Source organism: Chiloscyllium plagiosum, chromosome 1, assembly GCF_004010195.1.
Source record: "Chiloscyllium plagiosum isolate BGI_BamShark_2017 chromosome 1, ASM401019v2, whole genome shotgun sequence".
NCBI lineage: Eukaryota > Metazoa > Chordata > Chondrichthyes > Orectolobiformes > Hemiscylliidae > Chiloscyllium > Chiloscyllium plagiosum.
The window spans coordinates 154,949,189-154,967,405 of record NC_057710.1 but is presented as its reverse complement, the minus strand read 5'-3'; the positions used below and the strand labels follow the sequence as shown (position 1 = coordinate 154,967,405).

Sequence of the window (18,217 nt, the reverse complement as noted above, 5' to 3'; positions counted from 1 at the left end):
GAAACGTTTGCAACAAAAACTTCCAGCTCGGCGAACAGAACCACAGCAACACAGTGTAGTTTTACCTCCTTCATCTTTATTCCGGGCCCTGGAGGGAGAGAGAACAATCACCCATGTGCACAGGGACATGAGTTTACGGTCTTCTCTGGAACAGCAGTTTCTCAATAAACTATATCGTCATTTTACAGGGAGGAGCATCCAGATAAGGCAACATACAAAGTAATTGGGTGACCGTTATAATCAGCGAGTATCAATAGCAGAGACCAAGCCCTCTACTGTTATACAGTGAATCATCTTAACGTTGTTAACTGGATTAATATAATGGATACGTTTCACCTTGCTGGCTGACCTGACATACTGAATGCTTCCAATATTGTTAAATGGCTCAGCATAATGAATGCTTTTCCACCTTGTTAACCCATTACCCTTACCTCCAGCACCCCATTGTTAACATAAGTTCTTATCTGATCTGAGTCATGCTTGTTATGACTCATACAAAAAATTAAATTAATGCAGCTTGTGATTTAAGTTATCATTACAACTAAAGACTTCAATTTTGTCATTCACATACCATTTCAAACTGAGGCGAAGAGTCAAATAATGTGTCCCAGGCTCATTAGATTTAGTTGAGAATTGCACGAAATATTACCATAGGAACCAATGCCCAGCTCTTTACTGACAGCTCAAATGATCTATTCTTCGCAAGGAGTGCTTGGGCCCAGTTACTAATTCTTAGCAAGTTAATGAACAATCACATAGCTCCAATCCAAAACTGGGTCTTTAAGGTCAAATTCGAGAGTGGTGTTTTCATAAATTTACCTTCTACCCGGGTTTGAAAGATGCTGTCAAGTTAGGTTTGTGGTAGTCTGCAGGATGTTGAAGGTGTGGGATTCAGTGACAGTAATAACTTTGGATGTTAAGGATTGATAGTTGGGCTCTCCCTTGGAGATGTTGCTCATTGTGTCACAACACCTGTTTCCACACTGCAGGGAATCTAATATAATCTAATCTAAAACACACTGGGGTAGCATTTCAAACTGAGACTCGTGTCAAAAAAAGTCTCCCAGGCTCATTAAATAAATGCACCTATCCTGGGCAGAAATTAAGTCCTGCCACTCTCAGAGCCATCACAAAAGTGAAAGATTTCAAAAGGTACGTAGAATTCCCTATCATTTAGAAGCAGGTCGAGAGAACTAATGACAGTTATTGGCAGGTGAAAAGCCATTGCCGTCAATAACTGTGACACAAATATTATTTTCCACTTAATCAGTCCAAGACCTGAATGCTCCAGTATCCAAGAAATGGCAAAAACTAAACACTGTACAACATCTATAAACATCGTCACTTCTGACTTTATGATGGAAATAAGGTCCTTGATGAAGCAGCTGATGATGATTGAGTCCAGGACTGTATCCTGAGAAACTGAAGGGCTCTTGTGACAGAGTGAAAATGTCCTTATCTCTGGGCTAGAAGGTGTGGGTTCAAATCCCACCTGTGCTGGAGGTGGGTTGTAATTTGTCTGAAGAGGTGGATTAAAAATAATCTATCCTGCGGAACCATAGGGCTCTTGTGGTGCAGTGGTGGTGTCCCTTCCTCTGGGCAAGGCGGCCTGGGTTCAAATTCCACCTGCTCCAGAGGTGTGTCAAAAAATGCCTGATCGGATGCATTGAAAATATCTGTCCTGAGGAACTCTGAGTTCTTGTGGAAACAGTTGTAGGGTCATTACTTCTGAACCAGGAAGCCCGGGTTCAAGTCCCACCTGCTCCAGAGATGTGTAATAACATTTGATTGGTCTGCTTAGAAAATATTGACACTGAGAAACTCCTTAATGCCCCAGGGCTGGGGCAGCCATCACAACAGTCTTCCTTTGGTTGGAGTCTTACTTAGCACATTGAGAGGATTTCCACTGACTTCAATTTTGCTTGGGCTTCTCATATCACATTTGATCACATCGTGTGTTCATGTCAAGTGCAGGCATGTTTGAGCTGAAGCCATAAAATCCCATGGGATCCACAGTCAACACTGGTGGGCTCCCCGGTCAGCTTCATTTTGGTAGTATGCAAGCATACTATGACCTAAAGCTCTGGTAGGTCTTCATGCTGTTGGGACAGGACATACTGAATGATGGTGATGCTTGGAACGTAGAATGAAAAGGATGGTTTGATGATAACGTGCCAGGCAGTTGGGAGAACTCTGTGGGATAGTTCTTCCAACTTCAGTCCCAGTTGCTTATGAAGAAAAACTGCTGGATATACTGGACAGGGTTGCAGTTAACTTCATTCAACAAGGGATAATTTGTTCAAGGGTTTTTGCAGTGGGACTAAGTACATGAGAAGGTACTATCAGTTAGATATGATTTCCAATTGATTACAATTTTAGGGGTCTGGTCCTCAACACAGCACCTGCCAGGAATAAAATTGTTGAAAGCAATTCTGAATTTCCACATTAACCTGAACATATGCGTACTGCAGAAGTTATTGCCCTTTCAATGGAATAACGACTGAATACGAAGTACAATCATTGCAAACACAGACCAATTTGTTTTTGGTTCAAAGAGCAAATCGAAAGTTAATTGGATTATATGGAGGTTTGGTTAGAGCCTCAGTGAGCATATTTAACAACGTGTAGATAACCTTAAGTAGTTCTTCTCCTGAAAAAGATTTTTAAAAATTCATCTTAGAGCAAGTGACAGACAATCTCGAAATTGGATGTTACACCCTGAGGTGGTATGCCCCGATCATTAGATATTGGCAGCAACACCAAAGCTCTGGGATCCATTTACAAATAAAACCAGTTCTGCTCAACCCAATAAACCATACAAGGCAGACCTCTAACTTCCTAACAGGCTTTCTCATTGGTCTCCACACAAGATGCACAAAAGCAAATAACGTTTTGTAAACAAAAAGGTAGTATTGGTATGGTTTGCTAGAAGACAGATGGACGCATTAATGTAAACAAAACAACATCCTGTACACAAGTAGCTATTTCTGAACAAAACATTTCATAATATTTAAACATCATCCAGGGATGATATTTTAATCCTGCACAGATTTAACGCAAACTCAACATATCATTTGTAAGATCTGGTTGAGCTAGAAATTGGCCTTGACTTGTTATGGAATTTTAGTGGTCCTATAATTAAGGTTACAAATCCATGCTTAATTAAAGGGCAAGTCTAGTCTATTAAACCGGTCTTGTAATGTTATGAATGAGCAGTCCTCCCACAACTTACTCTCTCCATATATAAGCACACAGATTACTTTATATATTCGGAACAGAACTCAACCAGTTGGAAGAATTACCAAAAAAAAACTTCATAAGATTTTAATTGTGGAATAATTCAACAGACTACATTCCCATTTAATATGAAAATCCAAATAAAACATTTGCCTTGAGATACATCATGACAAAGAGGATTTGTTTATGGTTAAAACCCACTTTGTGAGTTTATTTAACCCAATGAGCATTTTTTTAAAGGATACCTTCACGTTGGCTGTAGAAGCAAACACAGAACACCTATAGAAGTTCAAAATCATTCTTTTATTAACTCAGTCGTCTCAAACTACCTGTACGTTATTTACAGCACTATAAAGATTGATGCCAACACATTTTTTTTTAAAGATTAGATTAGATTCTCTACAGTGGGGAAACAGGCCCTTCAGCCCAACAAGTCCACACCGACCCTCCGAAGAGTAACCCACTCAGACCCATTTCCCTCTGACTAATGCATTGGGTGGAGCACCCGGAGGAACCCACGCAGACACAGGGAGAATGTGCAAACGCTACACAGACAATCGCCCGAGGCTGGAATCAAACCACTGAGCCACCCTCGCTTCAGGAATGCTGTCACCACAATAAAATGAGCAGAGGAAAACTCCCATTCCTTGTCCAGGAATCGAACCTGGGCCGCAGTGGTGACAGCGCTGAATCCTAACCACTAGGCCATCAGGGAAGGCAAATTTTTGCCTTTCTGATTTGTTCTTGTACCTGCATAATCACACAATCCAAACCAACCCCCAAGAAACAGTCAGAGGACAATAAACCACAGCCATCCACTTCTGTAACCACAACTGCACCTGAAGGGGATGACGACTTCTGTGCTTGCATTAACAACTTTCTTTCAATTGAATGTGTTACATTTAGTGTAATGTGATTTGACACACCTCCGGAGCAGGTGGAATTTGAACACGGGCTGCCTTGCCCAGAGGAAGGGACACCATCACTGCACCACAAGAGCCCAACAGTTCCTCTGGATATAGATTATTTTAATCCACCTTTTCAGACAAATTACAACCCACCTCCAGCACAGGTGGGATTTGAACCCACACCTTCTAGCCCAGAGATAAGGACATTTTCACTCTGTCACAAGAGCCCTTCAGTTTCTCAGGATACAGTCCTGGACTCAATCATCATCAGCTGCTTCATCAATTTGTTCCCTCCATCAATGTAGCTCAATATTAATGGAAACTGTTCTGGTCAGTTATTGGCCGGGATTGAGATTTCATTATATAATTGCAAAACTGTGAACATTCACCATTGTTCCTATATTTGCAGTTAAATATGGAAACCTGAAAGGTGGCTGTCAGGGATATCATGCTCCTCAGGTTAACAAGTGTCATGCCTTCGACATAGACAGCAAAACTCTAGCCATTATCTTAGGCCGTAAAAGTCACGTCAGACAAATTGAAGAGTCATAGAGTTGAACAGCATGGAAACAGACCTTTCGACCCAACTTGTCCATGTTGACCAGATATCCTAAATTGATCTAGTCCCGTTTGCCAGCATTTTGTCCACATCTCTTTAAACCCCTCCTATTCGTATACCCATCCACATGCCTTGTAAATGTTGCAATTGCACCAACCACCACCACCACTTCCTCTCGTAGCTCATTCCATACACACACCAATTTAGTGTGAAAAGATTGTCACTTTGGTCCCTTTTAAATCTTTCCCCTCTCATCTTAAACCTATGCCCTCTTATTTGGGACTCCATTACACAGGGGAAAAGACCTTGGCTGTTCACCCTATCCATATCCCTCATGATTTTATAAACTTCTATAAGGAGACCCCTCAACACTCCAGGGAAAATAGCTCCAGCCTGTTCAACCTCTCCCTATAGTTCAAACCCTTCAACCCTGGCAACATCCTTGTTCAAAATCTTTTCTGAACTCTTTCAAGTTTCACAAGATTCTTCTGATAGGTGGGAGACCAGAATTGAATGCTGTATTTCAAAAGTGGCCTCACCAATGTCCTGTACAGCTGCAACATGACCTCCCAACTCCTATATTCAATGCACTGACCAATAAAAGAAAGCATACCAAGTGCATTCTTCACTATCCTGTCTAGCTGCAACTCGACTTTCAAGGAACTGTGAATCTGCACTCCAAGGTCTCTTTGTTCAGCAACCCTCCCCAGGACCTTACCATTAAGTGTATAAGTCTGCCCTGATTTGCCTTTCCAAAATGCAGCACATCGCATTTATCTAAATTAAACCCCATCTGCCACCCCTCAGCCCTTTGGCCCATCTGAACAATGCCCCACCGTACACTGAAGTAACCTTTGCTGTCCACTACACCACCGATTTTAGTATCATCTGCAAACTTATTAACCATACCTCCTTTCTATTACCTTTCATGCCTAACCTGTATGAAAGGTTATACATGCATAACCCTGTTTATGTAGAATTATTTTTAACAATTTAAGTTTAAAATGCCATTAGGAGCAGCAGTGGGAGATCAAAGAGGTATCATTCTTTATATTAAAACAATTAAACAATAAGCCAGGGAGACAAGCAACAATATGCACATGGCCAGGATCACTACATAGCAGACTAGGAATATGCAATAAGTCAGGATCACTGTGAAGCACACTGGGAGAACTGTGCAGCGGGGGGGGGGGAATCACTTAGTGACAGGAAAAAGACAAACTGTGACATCACAGAAAGATTCTGTGCTAATTGGCTGGTAAATATTGTAGCTTAGTTGTCCCTTTCCTGAAGTTAAGAAGTTAGTTTAAGGAGCTGAGAAATTAAGAAATACATTTTCTTTATTAAAAAAAGTTACGCAAAACCTTTCAGTTAATCTCCCGCTCAGTGATAACAGGAGTGAGTATCTGGTGAGCCTTTTAGACAGCAAATTTATTAACTAATCAACAGAGGAATGGCCAGACCTGCTCAATTTCTCTAGCAACTTCTGTTTTTGTTTCAGATCTTCCACATCCGCAATTTCTGGTTTTATTTATGTTATTACATTCCTTTGGAGCAGGTGACCCTTGAGCCAAAACGTCTGACTCAGAAGCAGTATCGTTACCACTGTCCCACAAAAGCCCTTTGGTCCATAACTTTGTATGCTATGGCATTTCAAGCAATCACCTAAATACTTAAATGTTGGAAAGCTACCAACTCTACCATTCCTTCAAACAATGAATTCCAGACACTCAACCCCATCTCCCTCAAATCCCATGTGTGTTGAAAGGCCACTAAGACCCCTTTATCCTTATCAAGGGGAGTGCTAATCTTCTCTCCTTTCATACAACACATTGGAAAGTTGATATACAAAAGGATTGTGGGATGCAAGTCCATAGCTCCTTGAAAGTGGCAACACAAGTGAATAAGATGAAGAAAGCATATGGCATGCTGACCTTCATCGGTTGGAGCATTGGGTATAAAAGTTAGCAAGCCATATTGCAGGTGTACAAAGCTGATTGTGCAGGACATCACGGTTGGTGCCGAAGGGCCTGTTCCTGGATTGTACTGTTCTAAGTTTTAAATCCCCTCTAAACTTCTTGCCCCTTACTTTAAATGTAAGCCATCTGGAAGAAATGATATCATAAAAGGCTCCTCAATTAAAGCCAAATGTGTAGAAATAGAAACAAAAAGGAGGCAATTACTTTGCTAGTGCTGTAGTGTAGACTCCCAAGCAGTCAGGGAGAGATAGAAGACAGATCTATAGGCAAATCACAGAGGAATGTAAAATAACGGGGGAATAATAGCAGAGGATTTTAACTTCTTCAATATTAACAGTAATAGAGAAAGTATGCAAGGTTTAGAAGAGGCAAGATTCTTTAAAAAGTATCATTGTGAGCTTTTAAGACAGTAATTAGAAGGTCCTACAAGAGTGGGTGCAGTGTTGGATTTAATTTTATGGAATGAAGCAGGCAAATATCGAAGTGGGGGAGCACTTTGGCGATCGTGACTATAACTACTTTAAATCTTCGTGCCGTTATGAAATTTACAAAGATGCACCAGAAGTAATGGTTCTGAATTAGAAGGTAGACCGATTTTCATTTAATTAGACAGAATTTGGCTCAAAGTGGAATGTGAGCAAATACATACCAATGGGAGTCATTCAAAAAGGAATAAGTGAGAGTGCAGGGCCAATGTTTCCATAAAGGTGAAGGTGGGACCAACAAATTCAAAGAAAGTATGTAGGCAAGAGGATAACCAAGGAAAGAGTCAAGCCCAGTAATCTGACTAAGGAAGCAGAAGGCAGAGACAAGTATTAAATGTGTGCTTTGCCTGCTATGGGGTCCTCTCAGTGATGGTGACTGCTTCATCTCCCCGACTCCTCCTGGTGCTGCTGACTGCCTGTTTCAGGTTGTTACCTTGAAAACTCTTCTCCAAACTTTTAGAGAATTGCAATGTTATGACTGTGATTTGTTTTCTTTAACCTGAATGACAATCTATACTCTGTGCTTTTTATCACAAATTTTATTTCTGGCTAGATATTTTTATATGATTACAGGTCATCATCAATAGGAACAATTTGAAGTAATGATAGAAAACAGCACCACGAGGCAACATAAAACATTTAAGCACACTAGCTCACATCTGACCTTTCCTTGAAGTGTATTAGTAGCGACAAAATACTAAAATAAGCCTAATAACACTGCTTAAAAGTTAGAAATTCTTCATAAGATAAAAATGTCCTCCATTAGTATCATCACAGGTTTCAACAATACTTTTCTGTATTCCAATTGTCAACAGTCAGGTGAAAATTCAAGTACCCTGTAACTCAAGTTACTCATTATTCATAAAATTCTTTCAGGAACATCACAGCAATGAAAACTCATCAGGTTTCAATACTTTATAATGTTACATTTACATGTCTATTTTTGTAGAACTCCAACACAGGAAAATTCAGATAACATTTCAAATGAATTTGAAATTTGTGCTCAGTTGATCATGTAATCTGAACTCCCAGAAAAAAATAACAGCTTTACTTTAATCGGTTTTGGCCAGCCTACGAGTTTAGAACTTATAGGAGGTTGCTTGATGGAGAACTCTTTTACAAATGTAGCAGAGTGCAATTTGAACCAGCATTTCAGAAGACCAGCTTTGTATTATTTTCACTTTAAATTAATGCAATTAAGTGAGTGAGCAATTGATAAACAAGAAGAAATTCTGGTCTCCTTCCTACCGGAAAGATGTTGTGAAACTTGAAAGGGTTCAGAAAAGATTTACAAGGATGTTGCCAGGGTTGGAGGATTTGAGCTATAGGGAGAGGCTGAATAGGCTAGGGATGTTTTCCCTGGAGCATTGGAGGCTGAGGGGTGACCCTATCGAGGTTATAAAATCATGAAGGGCATGATTAGATTAGATTCCCTATAGTGTGGAAACAGGCCCTTCGACCCAACAAGTCCACACCGACCCTCCGAAATGTAACCCATCCAGACCCATTTCCTTCTGACTAATGTACCTAACACTATGGGCAATTTAGCATGGCCAATTCACTTAACCTGCACATCTTTGGGCTGTGGGAGGAAACCGGAGCACCCGGAGAATGCGCAAACTCCACACAGAGTCACCTGTGGCTGGAATCAAACCCAGACCCCTGTGCTGTGAGGCAGCTGTGCTAACCACTGAGCCACTGTGCCAGCCTTGCATGGATAGGATAAATAGACAAGATCTTTTCCCTGGGGTGGGGGAGTCCAGAATTAGAGGGCATAGGTTTAGGGCGAGAGGGGAAATATATAAAACGGAACTAACGTGCAATATTTTCACACAGAGTGTGGTACGTGTATGGAATGAACTGCCAGAGGAAGTGGTGGAGGTTGGTACAGTTACAGCATTTAAAAGGCATCTGGATGGGTATATAAATAGGAAGAGTTTGGAGGGATATGGGCCGGGTGCTGGGAAATTGGACTAGATTAGGTTGGGATATCTCGTCGGCTGGATGAGTTGGACTGAAAGGTCTGTTTCTGTGCTGCACATCTCTATGACTCTATGTTGAGAGGGGAAAAAAAGTACAAAAAAACTTGTGGTTTAAAATGTCCTTTCATGCTCGTACAGGGAAGTTAAGTGTCTACCTCAAATGAATGCATTTATTTCAGCTGTCAGAGACCAGGGGATCTCCGCTCTGGACAGGAAATCACTCTGCTGAGACCAGATACAAAAATATCATCAGGCAGCTACACACACAAACACACTTGTAAATAGAGCATAAAAGCTCAATATATAGAGTCAAACACATCCAAAACCAAAATTAGTATCCAAAGGTAGAAAGGGGCCTCTGAATTCTTTGTAAAGCTATTCTTGCTGTTGATCCAGTGGCCAAGGGAAGTGCTGATTTGGGGTGAGAAACAAAATTGCAGCTTTTATGGCTTCTAAAAATATCAGATCACTTTGACACCTTGAGTCATTAATAAGCAAATATTGTTGAGATTATAATTCATTTCCCACATTCAAAACTCAACCTACACAATTCCAATTAATCAGCTTTGTGAAACTGCTGAGCATTCTTCCTCTTTTATCATCCATTTCTGATTAATTTTCTTTCTTTGCTTTTATTAATTTAAATTAGCCTAGATTAGGAAGAATGTGTTGCAGCTGGTGCACAGCTTGATGCAATTATTCTCGAATCAAAAGTCAAGAATTACATGCTGCTCAAGAAAATTCACTCTAGCATACCAAATCAGCACTTATCAGAAAGGGGACAGGGTAGAAATCACCAACTTCTGACCCAATAAATTATCAACCAGTAGCTTGTTAAGCATGTTGCTATATTGCCTGAATCCATTCTTTGTCTGCTGCTATATCCTGCAGGTTTGGGATTCTTGTGGCATAGTGGTACTGTCCGTACCTCTGAGCCAAGAGGCTTTGGATCAAGTCCCACCTGCTCCAAAGGTTTGAAATAATATCTCTGCACATGTAGTTTTCAAAGACTGTCATCAAAAATGAGCTATTGAATTCGGAGCCATTTAGTACTGAGGTATAACGACTGCTGCCCTCAGTACAAAATACTGTGGATGCTGAAAATCTGAACAGAAAATGCTCAAAATACTCAGGTCAAGTAGCGCCTAGTCTGAACCTTCCAATAAACTTAGGACAAACCCTCACTTGGAGTACTAATCAGGTTTACTTACCTAAGTGATGAGTGATAGAGATTCGTGAAAGGATGTACAAAAGGACTATAAGCAAATTGACATCATAAAGCAATTCGGTTATAAAGATAAGCTAACAGATAAGGACAAACATCATTTCTTACAAAGGTTGGGCACTGCAGGAATTCAGGGCCAGAGTGATCTCCAGAACTAGTTTCGACTACCCACAAGGTCAGTGAGAAATTTCCTGGATTCTTCTACTCCTTTCAGTTGGTCTTTTGGTTTCACTCACAAAGTTACATGGGATTACACAGATCATGCAGTTGTATTTACAGGCAAACTGTCAGCAACCACCTGAAGGTTACTGAAATGTTATCTCCAGCCACACAACAATTCCATAATCAAAATTATTTGTGTAAATTGGAACAGCAGTAATCGCGGTCATAATGACTATGGCATACCAGTTCCAGTTCTCTGCTACTCTGAAAAAATTACCCTTAACCTAACTCTCCACTTCACCTTCAAGCAACAAGCAATCCATTCTGCCATTTCCTGACTCCACATTCTCTGACATTATACATTCCCCTATTACGATAAATAATATTAATGGCCTTTAACAATCCAGAAAAGTTACATTTGCTACATCACTACTCTATTACATCCAAAAAAATCAGGATGGATCTAGCAAGGTTTTCCCTTTTAAAAATCTGCACTGACGCTTATTATATTTTGTTTCCAGATGTTCTTTAATTCTCTCCTTTAAATAGGGATTCCACTATTTTCCCTACCACCAATGTCAAGTTGACTAGTCTATAATTTCTTGTTTTGACACTTGTTTTAAATATAGGAATTACATAATCTGCTAGTCCTCTGGCACCATACCTTTTCCTAATGTATTCATAAATGTGGTAATGCCTCTGTGCTCTCCTCAAATTCTTTCAAAAAACAAATCTTTACAATCCATCCAGAATTGAGGGGCTACTCTCTTGGAGGTTGATTAATCCCCTTTCATTTCAATATTTTAAATGCACTTACTTCATACCATGTTAAATCTACCAATTTTGTTTCCTCATTAAATAGTAAAACAAAATAAGGATTCAATATTTCTGTCAGGACACTGTTAATTGACTGTTACCTTGTCTTATTTAATAGGCCTGATTCCCATTATAGCTTTTTTAAAATAAAGAGCCTATAAAATTATTCATTATTTTCAAAATTTCTTGCGAATTTAATTTTATTCTTCCTCCTTTCCTCCATTTTTTGTAACTTCTTGCCTAATCTCTCTGTATTCTATTATCATGCACACCTCTGCTGTCTATATTAGTAACGTATGCCTCTTTCTTAATCCTCAATTGTTCCCTTCGGTCTTTATTCATCTCTGAAGTCTCACTATTGCTCAGTTTACTCTTCCCTGTTCACAGAATAAATTGTTTCTGCACTTGGTTGAACAGTTTTAAATATTTCTCAATGTTGCATTACATTGTTGCCTGTTTTATTTTCATTAAGTTGTATCCTCACAGTCTCTCAATCATTTTTTCTCCAATCTACTAAATAATGTGCTTTATACATTTATCCTTCTCTTCCACAATCTTAATGTTTTCTATCATGGTCACAACTGTCTGAAAGTTCCCCTTCTTTTATGACCAGTCCTTTCCTGCTGCTGCTGCAGGATACCACCACCGTCTGCAAGGGAGAAGACAGAACATGACTGCATGAGAATTAGGAGGCGGCCACTGAATACTTCAAACCTGATTTGGCATTCAATATGATTAAACCCACTTTCTTGACTCTTCCCTGTAAACTGTGTCCTAACATAAGCAGTGAGTCCTCAGTATGCTAGGGTATACAGCAGTTAGTGTCGAAGCACTAAGAGGTGGGTTATATATTTACAGGATGTAATGTGCAGATGTCTTCACCCATTTTGACCACTTAATGAGGTCATTAATCTTCTTTAGGGACTGCTGCCAGATCCACAGTGCTACATTCAGAGCATTGATTGTTCTGATTATTCCTCTTAGCTAGATCCAGAGATCCGGGTTCAATTCCTGCCTCAGGCAACTGTCTGTGTGGAGTTTGCACATTCTACCCGTGTCTGGGTGGGTTTCCTCCGGGTGCTCCGGTTTCCTCCCACATTCCAAAAATGTGCAGGTTAGGTGAACTGGCCATGCTAAATTACCCGTAGTGTTAGGTGAAGGGGTAAATGTAGGGGAATGGGTCTGGGTGGGTTGCTCTTCAGGAGGGTCAGTGTGGACTTGTTGGGTCGAAGGGCCTGTTTCCACACTAAGTAATCTAATCTAAGCTAATTTTCCTCGTCAGGCTTTTTCATATATTGGGTGAGAAAACCTTTACTGTTTGCTTTGTCTAATTAAGATCAGTGCAGTTGAAATCCCCATGATTATTGTCCTAATCAACTGGCCTAATTTATCTGCATCTTTTTTCACCTCATTACTATCATTAGGTGATTACATCTGATACTGTAATTTACTCTTGACCATCTTTTATTTATAGCCATACGTATTCTACTTTTGCCTGCTAAAAGTGTTGTCTCTTTACTTATTCTGACTAAGTACACCTGAATATAGTCAGTTCTGTTAGAATGCATGTTTCTTCAACACAAATTGGCTACAATGCGATTGAAGAATTTAGACCATTATTTGTAGAATGCTAACTTCCCTTACCTGTATTGGCTATAACGTAATTCCAGTCCCATTGGTTTGAATGGTGTTGCTATTACTTGATTTTCTTATAACACGGGATCACACAGGAACAGAACTATTGCATTATATCTGAACAGACTAAGTTCACATTTACTCGATATCCCTGTACTTCTTCTCAATCATTTCTAAATGTTACACCCTGCAACATTTAATTTCAGTGCTAATATTTCTGCAGCTTTGTCTCAGAGCCTTGACTAATGACGGAGATGAAAACCTGGGAGAATTAGCTCTAAGCTTGAAGATAATGCCAAGCTATGCACAATGGAGGCTGCTGGTCTTGGTGTTGGAGGAATGGACCACATGTTTAGCTATTTGTTTAAATTAGCAATTCAATTTCTACACAGGAGAACTCTTAACACTACACATAAATATAACTATCACTGACTGAGGATAATTGAAGCAAATGGTGAAAGACAAAGGAATATCTGTATGATATAGTCCAACATTGTCTAAACTAGCTCATTACTAGTATCAAGAAACTACAGTCAAGGCCAACATGGTACACTCCCCATCACTATGAATGCCCATCCTTAAAATGGGCAATCGTTTATGCCCGTTTAGAAAGTAAAAGTCTTTTTTTAAAAAAAAGGAAAGCAACAGATTCAGCCTAAACTCTGGCACAGAGATTGGGAGACTAACATCGTACTACCAGAGCTCCTTAAGTCATTACTTATTTGCATTAATTTACTTAATTCTCAAGTTCTCCCTTTCGCATATTAAGTGTTCTATCTATTTCTGGCAGAAACAACTGTTTGCTCGCTACTTTGTGACCTGTTAGTGTAAACGGAAAGCTTTCATCTTTCTGCGATTTTGTGCCTACAGCCTCATGAGCGGAATTAAGTATTCAGGATTTGAAACTCATTAGGTCAATATAGACTATTGATAAAGGGGTCTTATGGAGTAATAGTAGTGTCCCTATCTCTGGTTCAGAAGACCAGTTTCAAGTCCCACTGGCCTTGAAATTGTCATAACATGTCTAAACAGACGAATTAATAACTTTTTTATTTAAAAAGACCATTATACATGAACCAAAAAAGCAGATGAATCAGAAAAGCAATTTAGTTACAATTATACGGAAACACTAGATACATTAAATAAATAAGCATTTTATGTATTATTGAGAGTCATTTGCTCGATTTTAATTTGACATTACTGCATGCAAAGCACAGATTCCCCAGCATAATTGTTCATCGGTTTTTAATTCCACTTGAAATTAAATTATGAACTATTTTATCAAGTAAATGTAATTTTAAATTCTTACTTTCAGAGGATATAGGAAGACATTGTGTACCATGTCTAAGCAGGCTGAATTATGCAACTTTTGGGAAAAAAAATTCAACAGAAAATTACAAAAAGCTAATGTATAACAAGCAGCACTGAGATACCAAATAAATTAAGTTGCGATGTTCACTTAACAATTGACGTCCAGGTCTGTTGAATTTGCTGTTTCAGTTATTAAACATGTATTCACTGGTCATTATGCTGGATAATCAAGTACTCAAATGTGTCCACTATTAGCATTGGTGATTGCATTAGGACTTATTTCTGAGATAATTCATTATAAAATAAAACATTTTATTTTGTCATCGTAGGTCTTTGATCAAGTCCAATTTATATTTTGATCCCGCAACAATATCAGGCAGTCATTCTTCTCTTGGAGAACAGGCTGGGAACAGGTTATGGCTTATCCAGTACACATCCATTCCTTGTTAGTTTAATCCTCATAAAGTATCTTAAGAGTAGTTTGCCAGATATTTTTTCTGAATTGCCTGACACTTCTATCTGGTTATTTTTACATCTCTCAGGAGACTGCATGTCTGTGTTGCAACACAAAGAATCAACACTGTGTAAGACAGATGACAATGAGCAGCTGGCTTTATTCCTACATGAAAATTCATGTATGTTGTGACGGTCAACCCACTTCTTTGTCCTCATCACAGGCCCTTTTGCAGTCATTGGTATTTTTCCCACTGCTTTCCCCATTAGCAACCGATTCCTGCATTTACTTTCCTTAATCATCTAAAAACAAATTTTCTGCTTCTGCATTCCAAAAACGCGTCAGAGCACAAATTAGGAAATTGCACACCTCCAACCTGTGGTTACTATTAGGAGGCATGAGCTAATGTTTGATTTCAAATAATTGCATCTGTCTGTACTTTCATCAATAGCTGCCTGAGCCTGGAAAGGAAAGGAAAAAAAAATTGATAATACCTACAGAGGTTATTTCAACCTATGACATAAAAATAGACAAAAAATGGCACCATAATCAACATTTTCAGAACTTTTCCTTTCCAATAGTGATTGAGAATTTGTCTAAGAGGGCTCAGAATAAAGGTGAATAAAGGTAGTCATTCTGTGTCTGAGTGTTTGCTTCGATTGATGCGGAGATAAGGAAACGGGACGACAATAAAGGCAGGTCAGGCAGGAGTCCAAACAAATAGTTACAATCTGACAGTGTCTGCGAAGCCCAGAACACCAGTATCTCGAGACGGACGGGCCCACAAGGTAAGATTTTAAACTTGGCGCCCCTCTGGATATTTCTGCGTGTTGGAGTCCCCTAGGTAAAAGGGGGTTAAAGTCCCCTGAAGAAATGGAGCTTCGAGTACCACAGACACGAAGTTTGAGGCTCTGGAGCATAAAATAAAGTTAGAAATCAGGAATGTCAAACAAAGATATCTGAACAAAATTTGGTACCTCCTAAAGTTATCGCCTTTCTCCCCCACAGCTCCCATTAAAAGTACTTTTAGGACCACATGGTGTCACTGGGAAAAGGGTGAGGAAGTGGACCTGGTCCGCCCAGACCCCGACAGTGAAATGCATTACCTGCCGGGGAAGCTTTGTCTGGGTTTTCGTTGTGGGAGTCTCAACTTCTAGGCTGTAGGCTCGACTCGGTGAGTCTTTCTTCTAGGAGAGGGAGTGGCATGGACTGCGGCGCCATGTGGTCCGCTGCAAAGGGTTTTCTCTTTTTATAAGTGTAACTTCATCGAGAGGATGTGAAAGAAAGAGAAACGCTGAAATTAAGGTTGTACTAATACTTGGGTCGGGGGAGGGTGAAGAGTTTCAATGTAAATTGTGCCATGCTGAGAGGGTTTGATATTTAAATATCTTTGTTTGTTAAAATACTGGTTCAGAAAATCCTTTTAAGTGACTGGTTTGCCTTGTCTGAATCAGGATCTCAATTCAATGTGTTTTGTGGGCTATGTAATAGGGCAGATTTGGTTTTTACATTCATATTATACAACACTATATCCTTTTCAAAATTATCAAACATGTAACCTTAAAACAAATTGATTGAGGACCTTGAGCTCCGATGTGCCTGAAATTCTACAACGCCTGCTTCAAAACACAACTGTGTCAGTCGTCAAGCTTTAGCAAGATGAGAGTATTGTATTAAAATATTTTTCCTTTTTGTGAACACTCTGCATTAAAAAAAAACAGCAGAGTGCATTTTGAGTTTGATGTTTTGTTAGGATTTTAGAGAATATCAGAACTGGAGGCTGAGCTGCTTAAATTCTGTTAATTTTTGTTAAGACTTCATTGGCCCCCTTCATACTGTAAACTCAAAGAAGGGTGATCTCTCCCAAAGTTGCCACTCTAATTCCAACTGTTTCATTTGGGAAGATTCATTTGGAGAACATATTTTAATATATTCTGCATTTGTTTCCCATAAATATTTGAGATTTAAATGTGAACTGAAACTACCCCTTCAATGGCTGAGCCACAGGAAACATTTTGTTGTTTTCTCCCTGTTCCAGATGTTTGAAATCCTTTTCCTAACAGCTTTCACATTAGCCAAGTATTAATTTGTTAAAGAAAATAATTTTTGAATAACCTGAATGAGGTCCCCCGAAGGTTTGATTTTAGGACCACTGATTGTTGTTTATAATTGACTGATTTGTTTAAGCAATACAATTTAGATTGTATAAAACTTGATAATGTCATAAGTAGTGAACAGAGTAACAGACTCAATAATTCAAAGAATGTTGGATTAGGCAGCCACAGTTTAGTGTAGTTAAATATGGGACAGTCTTCGTCCTGATACCCACCTTGACAAGGAAGGAACAAGAGAGAGGAAATGCTGAGATACTTTCAGCAGCTAACATCATCTCTCGAGTTTCTCCATTCACAGGTAAAGCATGCCTTTGGACCACAAGCTGATCCAACGGATCCAATCAGGTACCCAGTTATGAGCATGAAAAGTCAAGAAGCTAACAACAGTGAAGAGGTCTGTATGCTGTTTGTCAGTGACCTTCCTGTGGACATTAAACCACGTGAGCTTTACCTTGTTTTTCGATCACTTGAGGGATATGAAGGTTCACTGATCAAGCTAACATCACAAGGCCAGTTGGCTTTGTTAGATTTAACAGCAGGGCAGGAGCAGACACAGCGTAGAATGCAGCGTTCACCAAGCCTGCTGCTGTACTGCACACTCCGATGCGCTGGTATCCTCCATCTGAAGCATCTCCGCAAGGATGGAAGTCTCATCAGCTTTAAGTATTTAACTGCCCTTATCCAAGAATGCAGATTTCTCCATGCAGTGATAGGAAGGGCAGACTGGATTTTGTTTTCAGGTTGGACTTTACTGAAGGAGATTTTGGAGAACTGGCTCATTTCCACTCAACCTGGAGGGGGTGGAGTGGTCACTAAGGACCATGGATTTAAGAACTTTACTGGTGAAATTTTTTTTCCATGTAGGAGGATTCTGCAGATTCTATCTACTGCATGGACTAATAATTTTTGTTGATATAATCACTGTATGCTGTGTGTCAATAACTTGCTTAAGTATTGGCAGTAAAATTTTATGAAAAAAATGGTAGCGTCATCTAGGTGGTTATCATGAAATGATAAAAGGAGGGAAGGAGAATGTGTATAAGGTATGAGTAGTCAGGGAAAGAATTAAGTTAAAGGTTGCAGGACAAAGGCTCGGCTAGCATGACTTTGACCAGATAAGAACTTGCAGAAAACAATGAGGTGCTGGAGGCAAGGGTAGTGGTTTAACGAGGTGAAGAACATCTATTGTGTAATGCCAGTTAATGAGGTGACATTGTGCAATGCCAGATGGCTTAATATTTACTGTTGATGCTCGCTGATTGTAACAGTCACCCAATCAATATAGAGTTAAAAATCACACAACATCAGGTTATAGTCTAACAGGTTTAATTGGAAGCACACTAGCTTTCG

General features: G+C 39.5%; 1 protein-coding gene and 1 non-coding gene across 5 annotated transcripts in view; both read right to left on the bottom strand.

The window, feature by feature from the left end:
- The window catches only part of arfip1 (ADP-ribosylation factor interacting protein 1 (arfaptin 1)), a 206,456-nt gene that overhangs the window by 167,829 nt on the left and 20,410 nt on the right, over positions 1 to 18,217 (bottom strand). The window lies entirely within an intron of this gene.
- LOC122556070 lies at positions 6,413 to 6,535 on the bottom strand. The gene has a single exon (XR_006313457.1). It is a non-coding gene; the product is annotated as a U6atac minor spliceosomal RNA (small nuclear RNA).